This window comes from Scardinius erythrophthalmus (genome assembly GCF_964197995.2).
Source record: "Scardinius erythrophthalmus genome assembly, chromosome: 15".
NCBI lineage: Eukaryota > Metazoa > Chordata > Actinopteri > Cypriniformes > Leuciscidae > Scardinius > Scardinius erythrophthalmus.
Genome location: NC_138235.1, coordinates 33,603,931 through 33,618,830, shown reverse-complemented (window position 1 = coordinate 33,618,830; position 14,900 = coordinate 33,603,931).

Sequence of the window (14,900 nt, the reverse complement as noted above, 5' to 3'; positions counted from 1 at the left end):
AAAGGGGCATAAAGGTCAGCCCTTTCAAGATCAAAATGGAAAGAGTCCATCAGCCAAAGAACTCTTTTCCCCAATGATGGATCACAATCTGAATTTGACAGGAGAGATATAGTGTTCATCCCTCACTTTTGGCCTCCTTTTCTGTTTTTATCTAATCTAAATTTGCTCTCTGCAGACTGCAGTCTACTTTTTATAACTTTTTCAGAAATGGATTTCCAGAAATGGAGCTTTAGAATCTTCATTCACATATTGCTAAATTGAAACTGGGGTTAGGTGATAAATCAGATGCCTTTTGCTTAGTGTGATTTATCCGAGTATAGGAAATGTTGCTGAATCCAAATCCTCGTCGGTCATGGAGCAACACTCATGGATCAGATTTTAAGTTTGTAGCATATATAGCCTATATATAGTTAAATATAGACAAATCATATCAATATATACTTTATAAAATATATTATAGGTTATTAATAATAATGATAATATTTTATATTATTTAATTATTTTTTATATAGCAATGTTGTTCCAGCACTGACAAAAGGCTGTGGATCCAGTAACATTTTGTGTTCTCTTTCAAATGTTTTTTTCTGTGACAGACACTTTTCAGCTTTATTTTGCTTTTCAACTTTATTTAGCTGTAACAAAATATGACATTACAGCTGAGAAGTCTAGAGGTTAATGATATCTATTGTGAATGGATATGGAATATGAGGTAGGAATAGCATAATTTTCCCTTCACAGATGACTCACTGATTATTTTCATCATTCAGAAGTCACATTCATCCATGGACACCTTTGGTGAAGTACTGAACCATTTTAATAGGATCATAAAATGTAAATGGACTGGCATAATGAACCCAGATCTCTGTGCTTACTTTTGTTTATATGGTTTATGCTGTATTTGTTTGAATGAATAAATTAATATATTAATCAGTTAGTCATTAAATGAATGAATGAAATAAAATGTATGTTACACAATGTTCTATTGATAAAAATGGTAAAAAGAAAATAGAATACAAAAGATTGCGAAAAAGTGTAAGAGCTCACAATTTTCCTTCCACATACTTTTCTTACTTAGTAGACGTCTAATTCCATGAAATATGACCTATTGCCATTTCTTACATTTCTGCTGTGGTAACCATGTTTTATAGCTACTGATTTTGCTTAGTTATGAATAATTGCCAGAGAGAACTTTTCCTTTAGATAGACAAAAGTAAATGTTAAACGTCTCAAGATGGAAATGGGACAATGTAAGTTATACAACAGCATGAGGGTCCAAGATTAAGAGGGTTTTTTTTATATATATAAACATTTTTTTTATATATAAATTATTTCCCTGTCAGCAAGTCTCTGCAAGTTCAACTTTAGAGTTTTCTAAAGTTAGGTTTTCATAACCATTTTCCACTTTCTCTGATACTGTTGTATAGGCCTAGTGTTATTTTGATGTTACTGTGACTTCTACGTAAACACATTTTCACATGTGAAATCCAGCACATAGGCTGGGTTTGCTTTTCAAAAGTTTTTACCTGTGCCATCTTTAAACAACAGCCTATTTACAGAGCAAGAAATATAGTAACAGGTTCACAAAACAATCCGTGCTGAAATGTGCAATTCAAATGGTAAAGATCAGGCTGGAATCTTGTTAAACATGTGTTTTAAGATTATACAATAAAAATATTAAGCTGTGTAATAGCAAGTGCAAAGTGCAAACACAGCATATGGGCCATTGTATTGTATATTGTGTATTGTATTGATCTTTCAAATACTTTCAAACGAAGCCACAACGAAATTATCCGCTGAACGAATCCGAGCAACACTGCATTGGTAGTAGTAGTGTTGCTGAATGAATCCGTTTTATGAATGATTCGGTTCATTGAATGATTCAGTAGCTCATACATAAAGCCCGTCACGTTTTGTTCCTGAATGAATTGGTATTTTGAATGAATTGGTTGAATTAATTATTCAAAGATTCACTGAAAAAGTTTGTCGCCACCTACTGGCGTAACGATGTAACACAACTTTTCCCCACAACTGATGTAGATTTTGTTAGACTTCAGAAATTCAAGGATTTCAGAATGAAATGTTTTTGCAGCTTGTTTACAATAAAGGGTTTTTTGAATTGGCTTGGACGTTTTTGAGTTATACGCAAGTTTTAATTTTTACAATACAATGAACTATTTTGTCTAAAAAAGTAAATCAAGGACGATTTCTCCTGATATGACCGCTTTTAAAAGAGGACGTGATGCCATCTGCTTTGTTGTTCTAGCACTAATAAACCACTCTGCATCAACATCTCCCTAGACTATTCCCCTTTGCTCATCTGCATCAGAATTAGTTACTTGAGAAAACCCCAGATCTGAAAGAACATGAAAAGAAACTTGTCGTGAAACACCCACAACAGGGACAAGATGCCCATCCACTCAAGGACGATTCACATGCGGTTTCAGTAGAGATTTAGAAATGATGATGAACAGACAGCGAAACATAAGCTTCTGGCTTCTAGATCTCACATACTGATGCGTCTCTCCCAAATGCAAAGGTTATGACAGACAAAGATGAGAATTCACCCCACCAGCATTTTTACACTTCTACTCACGGTAGTTTGCGTGTCTCAGAGGAGGTCATTTGATGGATGGTGCTTCATCCACACAGACCACAATTCCTGGTTCTCAGCAGCTTTCGTAATGTCAAGAAGCCATTGAAAGGGAGAAAACCGCAAAACCCCTATAGTGATATAAAATTAGGAAGAAAAAGAGAGAAAACTAAATTGAAATTGATGGCAAAGTGGGTTTTTTTGTGACTGATACAGTATATGCACACTTGCAATAGTGTCCCTCTTAATTACTGTCTACCTATCTACCTATCTATCTATCTATCTATCTATCTATCTATCTATCTATCTATCTATCTGTCTGTCTGTTTATCCGTCCGCCCATCCAACCATCCATCCATCCATCCATCCATCTATTATCTATCGGTCCGTCCGTCCGTCCATCCGTCCATCATCTATCTATCTATCTATCTATCTATCTATCTATCTATCTATCTATCTATCTATCTATCTATCTATCTATCTATCTGTCTATCTATCTATCTATCTACCTATCTATCTCTGTCTGTCTGTCTGTCTATCCGTCCGCCCATCCATCCATCCATCCATTATCTATCTGTCCGTCCGTCCGTCCGTCCGTCCGTCCGTCCATCATCTATCTATCTATCTATCTATCTATCTATCTATCTATCTATCTATCTATCTATCTATCTATCTATCTATCTATCTATCTATCTATCTCTGTCTGTCTGTCTGTCTGTCTATCCGTCCGCCCATCCATCCATCCATCCATCCATCTATTATCTATCTATCTGTCCGTCTGTCCGTCCGTCCGTCCGTCCATCATCTATCTATCTATCTATCTATCTATCTATCTATCTATCTATCTATCTATCTATCTATCTATCTATCTATCTGTCTGTCTGTCTGTCTGTCTGTTTCTAACACACCTTTCAGAACAATGTACAGAGCAGTATATTTAGGTACAAAATTGATTTCCCATGCTTCTATTATTTTATTTTTCTACAAAAAAACGAAACAAAACAAAAAAAAACATTTCTGTTTTGGTCCCTAGACATTGCTGGGGGGTCAAACAAATTTTATGGCCCATTGTATTGCCACAAAAATCGTAAATGCAATTACTCTGAGGCATCGTTTCTGTCGGCAGCACAAACAAAGTTTTGTTTGGGGAAGAATAAGAGTAAATACTGTATGAGCAATAACAATAGTGATGCTTGCCTAAGCAAACAGCTCTAATTAAAATAAGAAATATGGAAACAAATGCACTACATGCATTTAGCTAGTAGCATTTGGAAATTTGCAATTTCTTTCAGTTCCTTATTTAGGTTTTAATTCAGAGCCAGTCTTGCCGCTTGCTCTGACTGTTGTATGAATTAGATCTGTATGCCTGTGGTGTCAATAAACACCAAATAGTTGAATTCGTCCTCTGTCACAGCATTACATACAATCCCTCTTCCCTCGGGCTATTCCAAGGTCAGTTTATGGCCCATCATATATAGTTTTGATTATTGGATGAGACATAGGAGTCATTTATCACAAAGGGAGCAGACAAAGCATGTTTGCTCACGGAGAGAAACCTCAGGGGCGAATGATTCGTTGGTTAGTTTGTCCCACAGAAGTCAATGACTCCGCTATCTGGCTCTGCTGTCCTTGCATCTCATAGCTTTGATTACACAGTTTTTTAAGTTTCCTCGGAAACTGGAGAAATCTCCAGAATATGTTCAAGGATTTACTATCCCAGCTAGATTAAATATTTTAAAATGCACTAGGAATATTAGACAATAATTAGAACACATAAAATATTTGTCAGTAATAAACATTTCTGTAATAAAGGTCAAACTCTTTGCAAAATCATATTTAAAGCTACGGTAGGCAATTTCGGAGAGGCTAGCAATAGAGTAGGTATGACGTCACTTTATAGGCCGGCAGGCAATTAGCATCACACTGGTTCCCTCGACAAAAACCCAGTAGGATTTTTCCATAAGCTTTTGGATTATAGCAAAAAAAACAAGCTAAGCCTAAATGCATTCCGCTTAAGTAAAAAGCTAGGCTATAAACGAACTACACCACGGTCACACAACTTCAACGTCACCAACACTAAGCTTCAGACAACTCTTTCAGTTTTTATCAAAAAAATCTAACATTTAGTTAGAATAGTTTATAAGAGCAAAATTATAAGCATAACATGGCTGTAAAAGCAAGCTTACCTGATTGGTGTGATGACGTTTAATGTCCTCGACTGCCTCTGTAGTCCCATTTAGTCACTTGTTAGCAACATCCTTTTTCAGGACACATAACAGCTTAAAAAAAATCGCGAGTGTGGTAATACTGATGTATTTTATGAATAAAACGTGAAAGTGTCTTAGGCTTGTGTTCCCCACAGGCCTTATTTCAGCCATTTAACCAAAATCCCCAAAACTTTGGGACAATGGAACCGGAAATGCTAAAATACTCTTAGCTTTGAAAGCATAAGATCCCATCCTCCCATCATAGAGTCTCCAAAGCCATGCCTCCTTCAAAACACACGAACATTAGTTGGTCTTGTGAGTAAATGTTCTATATTTGGTGTTTTATCGCTAGTAAACTTACAGTAGGACTGCATTGTTTATGGAATGTGCTTTACTGTGGAAAAAAGAGAGCAAATATCTCTATTGGCAGCAAAGTACCAATCACTGCAGGGTGCATAAAATTTGTAATTTAAAATTACACAAACAACCTAATTGTAATTTAATACATATTTAATTCATTAATATTAGCTACTTTTTTTTACCTTTATTCATTAAAACGCATTATATCATCATTAGGCACACAGCAGTCATAATAAATCACAATACAAGTCTAATCTGGCAGCGATAGAAATAACTTTTTTTTTCAAACAACATATATTGGCTATATTAGCCTGCATTATATATATATATAATTAAATTATTCATTTTCTCTTTATTCATTAAAATGCATATGCATATGCCATATGCAGTTATAATAGTCATATCATAACTGGTAAAACCTGATCCAAAGAAAGAAAACATTGGTAACTTTCTTTAGACAATATACAATATCACTCAATATTACAATTAAATACTATGGTAATGCCGTAAATGAGTCTTCTGCCTTCTCTTATAAAACAACCTTTTTATTATAGTAAAATCTAGATATTGTTCCCAACAAAAGCATTGTTTAGCGTAAAACATGTTGAAGATTAGCAGACAGGAAGTCGATCCATTAAAGGAGAACTCCGTTCAATTTTAACATTGAGCTCATTTTTTTGTAAATTTGGAGTGCTGTCAATACAGAGAACAACGACAAAAATCGGTGTGCCTCGAAGTCCAAAGTAGTTGATTGTCGAGTTCACGCGCGTGATCATAGGTAACTAAACCCATAGATATCATATAAAGGCTAGATGTCTTGTCCGCGCTGCTGGCCAATGGAGGTCGACGCCCGCACACGGCGGCCATCTTACGACAGGGTGCTCGCTCACTCGTAATGGTGCATGTACTTTTAAATAACCATAACTTGCTCAATTTTCTACCGATTTTCAAACGGTTTGGTTTGTTATAAACGTCAGAGATGTAGCTATGACACTGCATACATATGAATAGTTATAACATACATGTTCAGGCATTTGGAATTATAGCCACGTTAATAATGTTTGTAAGAAACCAAACCGTTTGTAAATCCGTCAAGATTTCAGCGAGATAAGAGGATTTGTGTGCGTGCTGATCACTCACCTTAATAGGGCTTGGGCGTCGTGACGTCATACTGGGCGTGGCGGCCATGTTGATGGCCTCGCGAATGTAAACATACAGCAAGTCAACGGGGAGAAGCAGAGTTGGGAGAAAGAAAAAAGATGTTAAAATCCCGAAAAGGATGTGGAATTTACGGGGATACGTTAAATACAACACATTCTCATACCTAAGGCGTCACTTTTTGTCACTTTCAACCGTGCTTCAATATCTGACGCTCAAAGCACCCTTTAGCGTCCATATGTGACGCTTCGGTTATGGGTAGGTTTAGGCGTCATGTAACTGACGCTTTCGGAAGCGTCAATATCTGACGCTCAAAGCACCCTTTAGCGTCAATATGTGACGCTTCGGTTGGGTAGGTTTAGGTCTGTGGTAGGGTTATGCGTCTCATATGGACGCTAAAGGGTGCTTTGAGCGTCAGATATTGAAGCATGGTTTAAAGTGACGCCTTGGGTATGAGAACGGGTTGTTAAATAGGGAAGCAAGAGACCAGTATGTGGACAAAATCGGCAAAAAAAAGTGTAGTTAGTAGCTGTCAACCCTCCCGTTTTTTCCGGGTTTATCACGTATTTGAGCTCTTTTCCCGCTGTCTTCCCGTTTTAGTATTTACCTATAAAATATCCCGAAAAATTACAATTTCAACATTCATCTTTCTGTTGCTATCCCTCTGCAAAACTGCAGCATTAACTATGCGAGTTGTGAAGCTAGGTCTAACGTGACTTTGCATACAGATTGGCATGAAATCGTGCTCTCACAACAACCACGCTGTTATCTAAAAAAAGGCCAATATCACGCTAAGGTTGCCTTCAAGTAAGCAAAACGATGCTTTGAAAACATCTGTTTTTCTGGAAGGGCAAGGGGGTAGCAACAGGACAACAGTACAGAGACTAACAGGTCCGATGGAAGGGCTAACATTAATGTTATGATAGTAAGTTATTAAAATACGGGATATTTTACAGGAAAATGTGTCCACATAACTTACTGGTCCCTGGTTTCCCTATTTAACGTATCCCCGTAAATTCCACATCCTTTTCAAGATTTTAACATCTTTTTTCTTTCTCCCAACTCTGCTTCTCCCCGTTGACTTGCTGTATGTTTACATTCGCGAGGCCATCAACATGGCCGCCACGCCAAGTATGACGTCACGACGCCCAAGCCCCTATTCACAGCTTCCCTGTCTTAAGATGGCCGCCGGTGATGCCGGAAGTGACTCCGCCTTAAGACATCTAGCCTTTATATGATATCTATGACTAAACCTATGCGCGTGAACTCGACAATCGACTACTTTGGACTTTGACCGAAAACAGGATGTAAATACAGGTATTTGCGCTGGCTTAAATAACATCATTTTTATTCATATTTTTCACTTCTACTGCAGTCAGATTCACCCGTGATAACTCTAATGTAATCACTCACATTGGCTGTGCACTTGTAATGACACATCAAGGATGTTAAGAGGCTAAAAGCAGGTTTAAACATTGCCCCAAAGTCAACAGGGTGCAAATTTTAAAAAGAGGATAACACGGTGTAGGCAACACCGATTTTTGTCGTTGTTCTCTGTATTGACAGCACTCCAAATTTACAAAAAAATTAGCTCAATGTTAAAACTGACCGGAGTTCTCCTTTAAGCTATTTCCTCACAAAAGTGGTTTATTCTGTGTAATGAGGCCTCTTCTCCATTGACATCCATTCATAAAAAACGGCCTCTGCTCTCCTTCCCTGCGTATCGACAAAGCCAGAGAGTTATCATTAGCCGTTACGCTTTTTTTGGATCAAGGTTGCTGTCTTGCCTTCCAGTGGCTTTGGCTCTTACTTGTAGCGCCTGATTTCATTTCGCGTTGATAGTGTTGCCATAGAAACGCATACAACCGAGTCTGAGGACATGATCTGCTCTGGGATGCCATCTCTTAATCACATTAGGACATGGGGTGCGTGAACGCAACATAAGCTCGTTTCAATTCAGGAGGAACTGTAAAAGGCAGCTGCTGTTTGTTTTTGGCGCTTGTTGACTTTCCGTCCACAACTCTGCATAGCCTCGAGGAACGCGCTGATGACGTGTGATGTGTGCGCGAGCAGGTGTGCGGAGGTGCTGTGCTGACAGGCAGGGAGGACATCGGACCGAATGAACTGATTAGATGAACATTTTTGGTCCTGAGACTTCCACAGACGATATGTACATTTTTTAGAACACTGTTATTGTTTTCTATCAGGATGTGAAGAGAGTTTCGACCAGTATAACAAAAATTGTTTATGAAAAACATTTCCCTAACCAGTGATGTAGTGGTGCCTGGAGAAGTGGGTATACTCTTAATTTCTGCCTCAAATTTTTTTAAGCGCCCCAAGAAAGGATGAACGCTCTGTGTTATAAACAGTGATGTAAGATAGTCTTGCATATAAGTTCACCCCAAAATGGGCCAGTATAGTATTTACACATTATCACTTAACTTTTGCTGCTTGACTTCACAGAAAAAGGATCATTATAAAATTAATATTAGCCACAGAAGAGGTGCAGTTTTTGTAATTAATACTGGCTTTTAATTATTTATTAATACTAAATTATTATGAATTTTGAGTGACTATTCCTTAGTCCATCCACATGAAAATTGGACGACTATTCAAGGGATCACTGCAACACTGTCTTTACTGGGCGCAGGGCCATACGCAGGGTTTTATAAAAACCGAGGTCCCAAAAATGATTTTGCTAGGGGGGTTCGGGGGCATGCCCCCCTGAGAAAATATAGATTTTCCTGATCTCGACATGTGCATTTTAAGGTGTTTTGAAGGCCAAAATAAATGGACAACAGTAGCTTTAAAAGCATGTCAGTGGGCAGTAGCATGAAGTATTTTATCAGATATTTTTAAACATGAGAATCAGTTTAAATGTCGCAATGAATGATCCACACTACAAAATGGAAATGCAGAATGTTTATGCTTATTGTTGACAATACACAATCACATATTCGAAACGGGAATGGCCTTAAATAAGAAATGGTTCAAGGATTATTTTGCATAGATGTTACATTTCAAACAAACGCCAATGCAATCCTTCTGTGTCCAGACCAGAGGCATATGAACAATTTATATTAGAGTTATCAAAGAGTATAGAGATATACTCTTTGATACTCTATATATACTTATATAGAGTATCAAAGATCAGTTTCAGCTACTTTTTCTTTCCTAAATTAATCAATGTTTTTGGACTAATATGTTCATTTAATCAATGGTTCAATTGCTCATTCATAAAGACAGTCACTTGTGCCACCTTCTGGCTTAATGATGCAAGTTGCGCAAACACAGACAAGCGGAGTGATACAAACAGTGAAAAGTCTAAGTGCTGATACTGGGGAAATATTCAAATACATTCGAGGTAACGTTATATACAAATACATTTATACACTGTATTTATAATAATAATGGCAATATATTTAATATGGTGCTTGTGTTGTTAAATTGAGCTTATAGTTTCCACTGTCTTTGATCAAACTGTTTATTTCTGTCGGTCATTTAAAACTTCGATCGAAAAACAGCTGTTCAGTTTAGCTACTTGTATTATCGTTAACTCAAGCGTGATGCGTCGCTTTGGGATTTGCGCTCGGCTCGCGCTTCTGTGAGTGAACATAAATCCCGCTTGCTTTGATTGGTCTCAAACATTTTGACATTGACGAGCGTGTGTTTGAGTGCTGAAGCAGCTCAGATGAGAAGGTCGGTTATCGTCGCGATGGGCAAATCATTGCAGCACCAAATTAGAGTTAGGCCTAATATTAGGCAATTATTTCACAACTTTCATTATATAGGCTAAACTAAAAACAATTACTGAGGTCCGGACCTCGGGGACCTCAATGGTGGGTACGACCCTGACTGGGTGTTTTCACACGCACATCAGAGGGGATTTAGAAGTGGGTATACGCAATGCCGACTGAACAAGAAGTGGGTATACGCCGTATAGCCTACCTGCGCATACCCTGCACTACACCACTGTCCCTAACCCTTATCCAAGCTCTAAGTTTAGCAATCTTCACAGACATACTGTCTATATATCTGAGATTGTGCATCACAGATTTTAACATGGGCTTTATTCAACAGTGACAGTTAGGCTAGGCTATATGATAATATAGGCTACACCCATGTTCAATAAATAGATATGTTTAATAAAATAAATCAATATTTTTTATTAATTTATTATAAAAAGTATTTCTAAATTTGTATCTTGTTTTAAAGAAATCTAGAAAAAAAATTAACTGCGCAGTCCTATGATGCATTAAAGCATTAAATAAACACTCTCCATTTGCTTTTAGGCAAAATGGATTATATTAAAGGCTATTAGATTATATTAACACAGCAATATCTTCATTCTGAATAAAAATCAGCAAAACAAAACAAATATGTAGCCTATGGTAAAGGGTAAGCCATGCAGAAACCATTCTCTGAAAACCTGAGCATACTCTCTCTTTAATTGCCTTACAAGTGTTTTATTTTTTCGTGTTTTAAAGCCGTGGGTGAGAATCTCACATGATTTGAATATAGATCAGGCTGTCTTTTGGCTGTCTCCAGACAAGCACATCTAATCTTTCATGATCCAGCAGTGTCTATTATTATTATTTTTTTTGCTATGAAAAAGAAAACTAATTTGAAAATCAGAGGAAGATAATTAAATGCCAAACAAGTACATCCCCTGAAGACTCCCACATCAGTCTATATGGTTTAGATGACTCTGGAACAACAGTGAATCCTGAATATATTAGACGAGGGTAAACCAAAGTAATATAAAAACCAATGCAATGGAATTAATCTGTTAAATTTATGATGTACCAAGGTTTGTGAAGTTCATTGCATAGAATCAATCATAGGAGTTTTGTTTGCCCTCATTTAAATTAAAGCAGTGGCTCTCAATGGTGTTGAACATTTTTAGGAAGTTGAACCAAGCAAATTTATTGAAAAAATGTGGCTCAAACCCAGAGTAGAGTAGCAAACAGCAGATACTGAGTCAGGACAACATGAGACACGGGTCGGTGGAACAAAACAGTGAGTGCAACAGTCAAAAATGTGTGTATAGTGTGTGTTTACATAGAAATACAATGGAAAAGTAGAGCAGTGGAATGAAAAAGCGTGTTCTGTCTGACAGAAGAGCAAAGTCTTTGAAGAAGGGTCAGCCGCTTTCACGGATGTCATTTAAAATTAAAGTCTCGCGCATCAGAAAAACATTGTAATTAGCCTAAGTGTTTTGTTTTTGTGTTTCTCTGACTACACACTCCGTGACCCACTTAAAACGACCCACCAAGTTGAGAAACACTGAACTAAAGGATAGGCCTAATTTAAGACTTTGTTTGTGTTTCATTTCAATGTTGCATGGAGATAGTGATGTCATTATTTGCTATTAAAATGGTGTTTTATCATTGTAATGTCAGACAAGCTTTTGATATTTTCTATGAAAAATCTATGTTTGGATAGTTTGAAACACAGACATCTTTTCTTCTTTTTTCAAATCCTTAAATATGCAAATATTTTTCCCACTTTATTATCTCCTTCAAACACTCCAAAAAAAGAGACTTTATAAGTTTTTTAAAAGTGTTGGAGCATCCCAAGCCCTGCACTGACCAAGTATTTGCAAGTGTTTCATTTTTCTGTGTTTTTAAAGCCGTGGGTGGGAATCTCATATGATTTGAATATAGATCAGGCTGTCTTTTGGCTGTCTCCAGACAAGCACATCTAATCTTTCATGATCCAGGAGTGTCTATTATTATTAGTTTTGCTATGAAAAAGAAAACTAATTTGAAAATCAGAATATAAATAAATGCCAAACAATACATCCCCTGAAGACTCCCACATCAGTCATTCTATCTATCTATCTATCTATCTATCTATCTATCTATCTATCTATCTATCTATCTATCTATCTATCTATCTATCTATCTATCTATCTATCTATCTATCTATCTATCTATCTATCTATCTATCTATCTATCACTGACCTGGCTGAAACTCAAGCTTTTTGACATTTTAAAACGGGTTTCAGAGTGCACGTCTTTGAAAATGATACCGTTATCGTCGAATTTGATCAAATTTGTGATATCATGCACATGCGTATTCAGGCGCGTAGTGTTTCATTACAAAGTCACATCACCAACCACTGGCCTGGCAGCATTTTAGTCATGAACGGGGATCGTTCTGACAATGCAAAGGAAAAACTTTTCCGAGATTAGTGAATTCTGGTTGTGCAAACATACCTTTAGACTAGGAGATTAATAAAATAAGGTTATCCAAAATGCAAAAACTAAAATATGTTTTGTTAATTTTTTTTTTGATTGTTTGTTTGATTCTACTGCATTTTTATTTGAAAAAATATATATATTTATATAATTTTAACAAGTTTTGTTAATAATGATAACATCATTCCAGTTATACATCAGAATCTAACCAAGGTCAAACAGACATTGTTAGTCTTTTAATTTAAGAATGTCCTGCGTGTTACATCATAAATCTAAGATTGCTTCATTCGACTTTATAAACGAATACAGGACTCATATTAAATGATGCTTCGTCAGTGTTTCAAAGCGTTACGTATCGTGACTGACAGTAGTCTGAAAAATAAGAAGCATTTCAGTCCAGAATCATTATGTTTTCCATCCAACACCTGAAAGCGGCCCATAAGCCATTTCTGTTCCATTACAATCATTTTGAACATCATCTCTTACCTTGATATATTCAAGCTATCCGCTCAAGCTCGAGCGCAACTAGCTACAGACCTATTGTTGTAGGCTAATGATAAAAAGCAAGGGTGCCAGTCCATCCTTTCTGGAAAAAGATCTCGACTCATATTCATGACAGCTCATCTTTGTTGAGTGGATTGTGTAATAGACTGCTGTCCTCACTTTTGATGGTCAGCTCGGAGGTCAGAAAGGAAACTTGCAGAGTATTAAATGTCAACAGCGTTCTCCCACAGAGCTCTCGAGGGGTGATTTCTGAGTTCACCAGCTGAATGAACAGAGAACAGGTGAAACTGCTTCATTCTGATGGCTTCTTTTCTGCATTTCCCCAGGATGTCCAATAAACCGGAGAACAAATTGTTAGTGATTACAGTTATTATCCGGCTAATTTAATGCACGCGTTGGAAAAGGTCAAAACTACAGGCTTTCGAACTGACAGCATGTGGCGAAGCGGAAATTGCTGGATGTGGCTCCAGACTGTTACTATAACAAACTAAAAACGGCGATAATAATTTAAAATCTAAAGTAGTTCACACACGGTTTTAGTCCGAGCGCATGCCAGTGTTTCCTGCACTGAGATGTTCGGTTCCCGAACAAAGGACTCTAACGAAATAATTATTTTTAGTGAGTCCATCACAAAGATTCATAAAGCACTCGCTGGGTTAGCGGTTCGAATCAGATACACTCAGTCTGTGAATAATTCAGAGACATAACTGACTCACTCACTTAAATGCGAGTCATTTCACAGAATTGTTCATTTCGAGATGAACTGGGAAATGTTAATGTGATACTAGGTTCATGAGACTTTGGACTGCAAGACAAGTTGTTCTTTTGACAACGTGTCAAATCATATGTAAGTGTAACAGAGGCCAGTAAGAGCTGTGCGAGTTCGAATCCCGCTCTGAGCAGGTCGAGTAGTACCAGTTACATTTGGTGCCGTGACCCCGATGGAAAAGAGGTTTAGGCACATTAGCGGCTGTGGTCTTTAGCGTCTTTGCTAGCGCGCCCGCTGGAGTGCGCCGTTCGAATCCCGCTAGGAGTAGGATCGGTTACATAAGGTCGACTCAATATTTATTTACTTTTATCAAACAGCCGGAAATATTCTTACAGTGCTATTTTTGTGTCAAATAAATGATTAATTTTCACATTCATCCAAGTCTGAGGAGCACTGGGCCAAGAAAGTGCTTAGTTTTGCCTGTCCCGGGACTGGGGATTTATTGTGCTGTATTAGCCAAATGAACTTTCCACTGAATCAACAAAAGCCTCTCTGTTTGAAGGCGCAGATAATAGTTAGAAATAGTGAGATATTTACAGTTTACTGTGTTTACTCCTGGGCAAGAAGCATCAGAACTGAACTGTTCTAATTTAGTCCAATTCCTCATCGCCTGGATTGAATTACATTTCTGATTACAAGCCAATTAGAACAATTTGCAGTTCATTTAACATCTTTAATGGACATTTTGATTCGATACTAATTTGCTTAAGTTGCTTTGTGCTCATTATAGTAAAATCAAACATATTTTAAGTGCACTAGATCTGTCTGCCTTGCTTTCTTCCATAAAACACCTAAAGAGATGTTAGGCAGAACATCATGGTCACTTCTTTCTATTCATTGATGGTAAATCGGGACGGGCCTTAAAAGTTTCATAAAAATATGACTCAAGTCTTCTGTAACCAAATGAAGAACATAATGCCAAAACGTTAAATTCAAGCCCCAGCAAATTTGCATTAAGCTTAATTATTATGCACAATTATATTACATTACACTTGTTAAATACAATTGTAGACTTGATTTATCCCACAGCCCGCCTCCAAACACATGCCTAGTCACACCTTTGTGTAATCTGGACACGGTGTCATGTAATTGGCTGTTTGCACAATGCA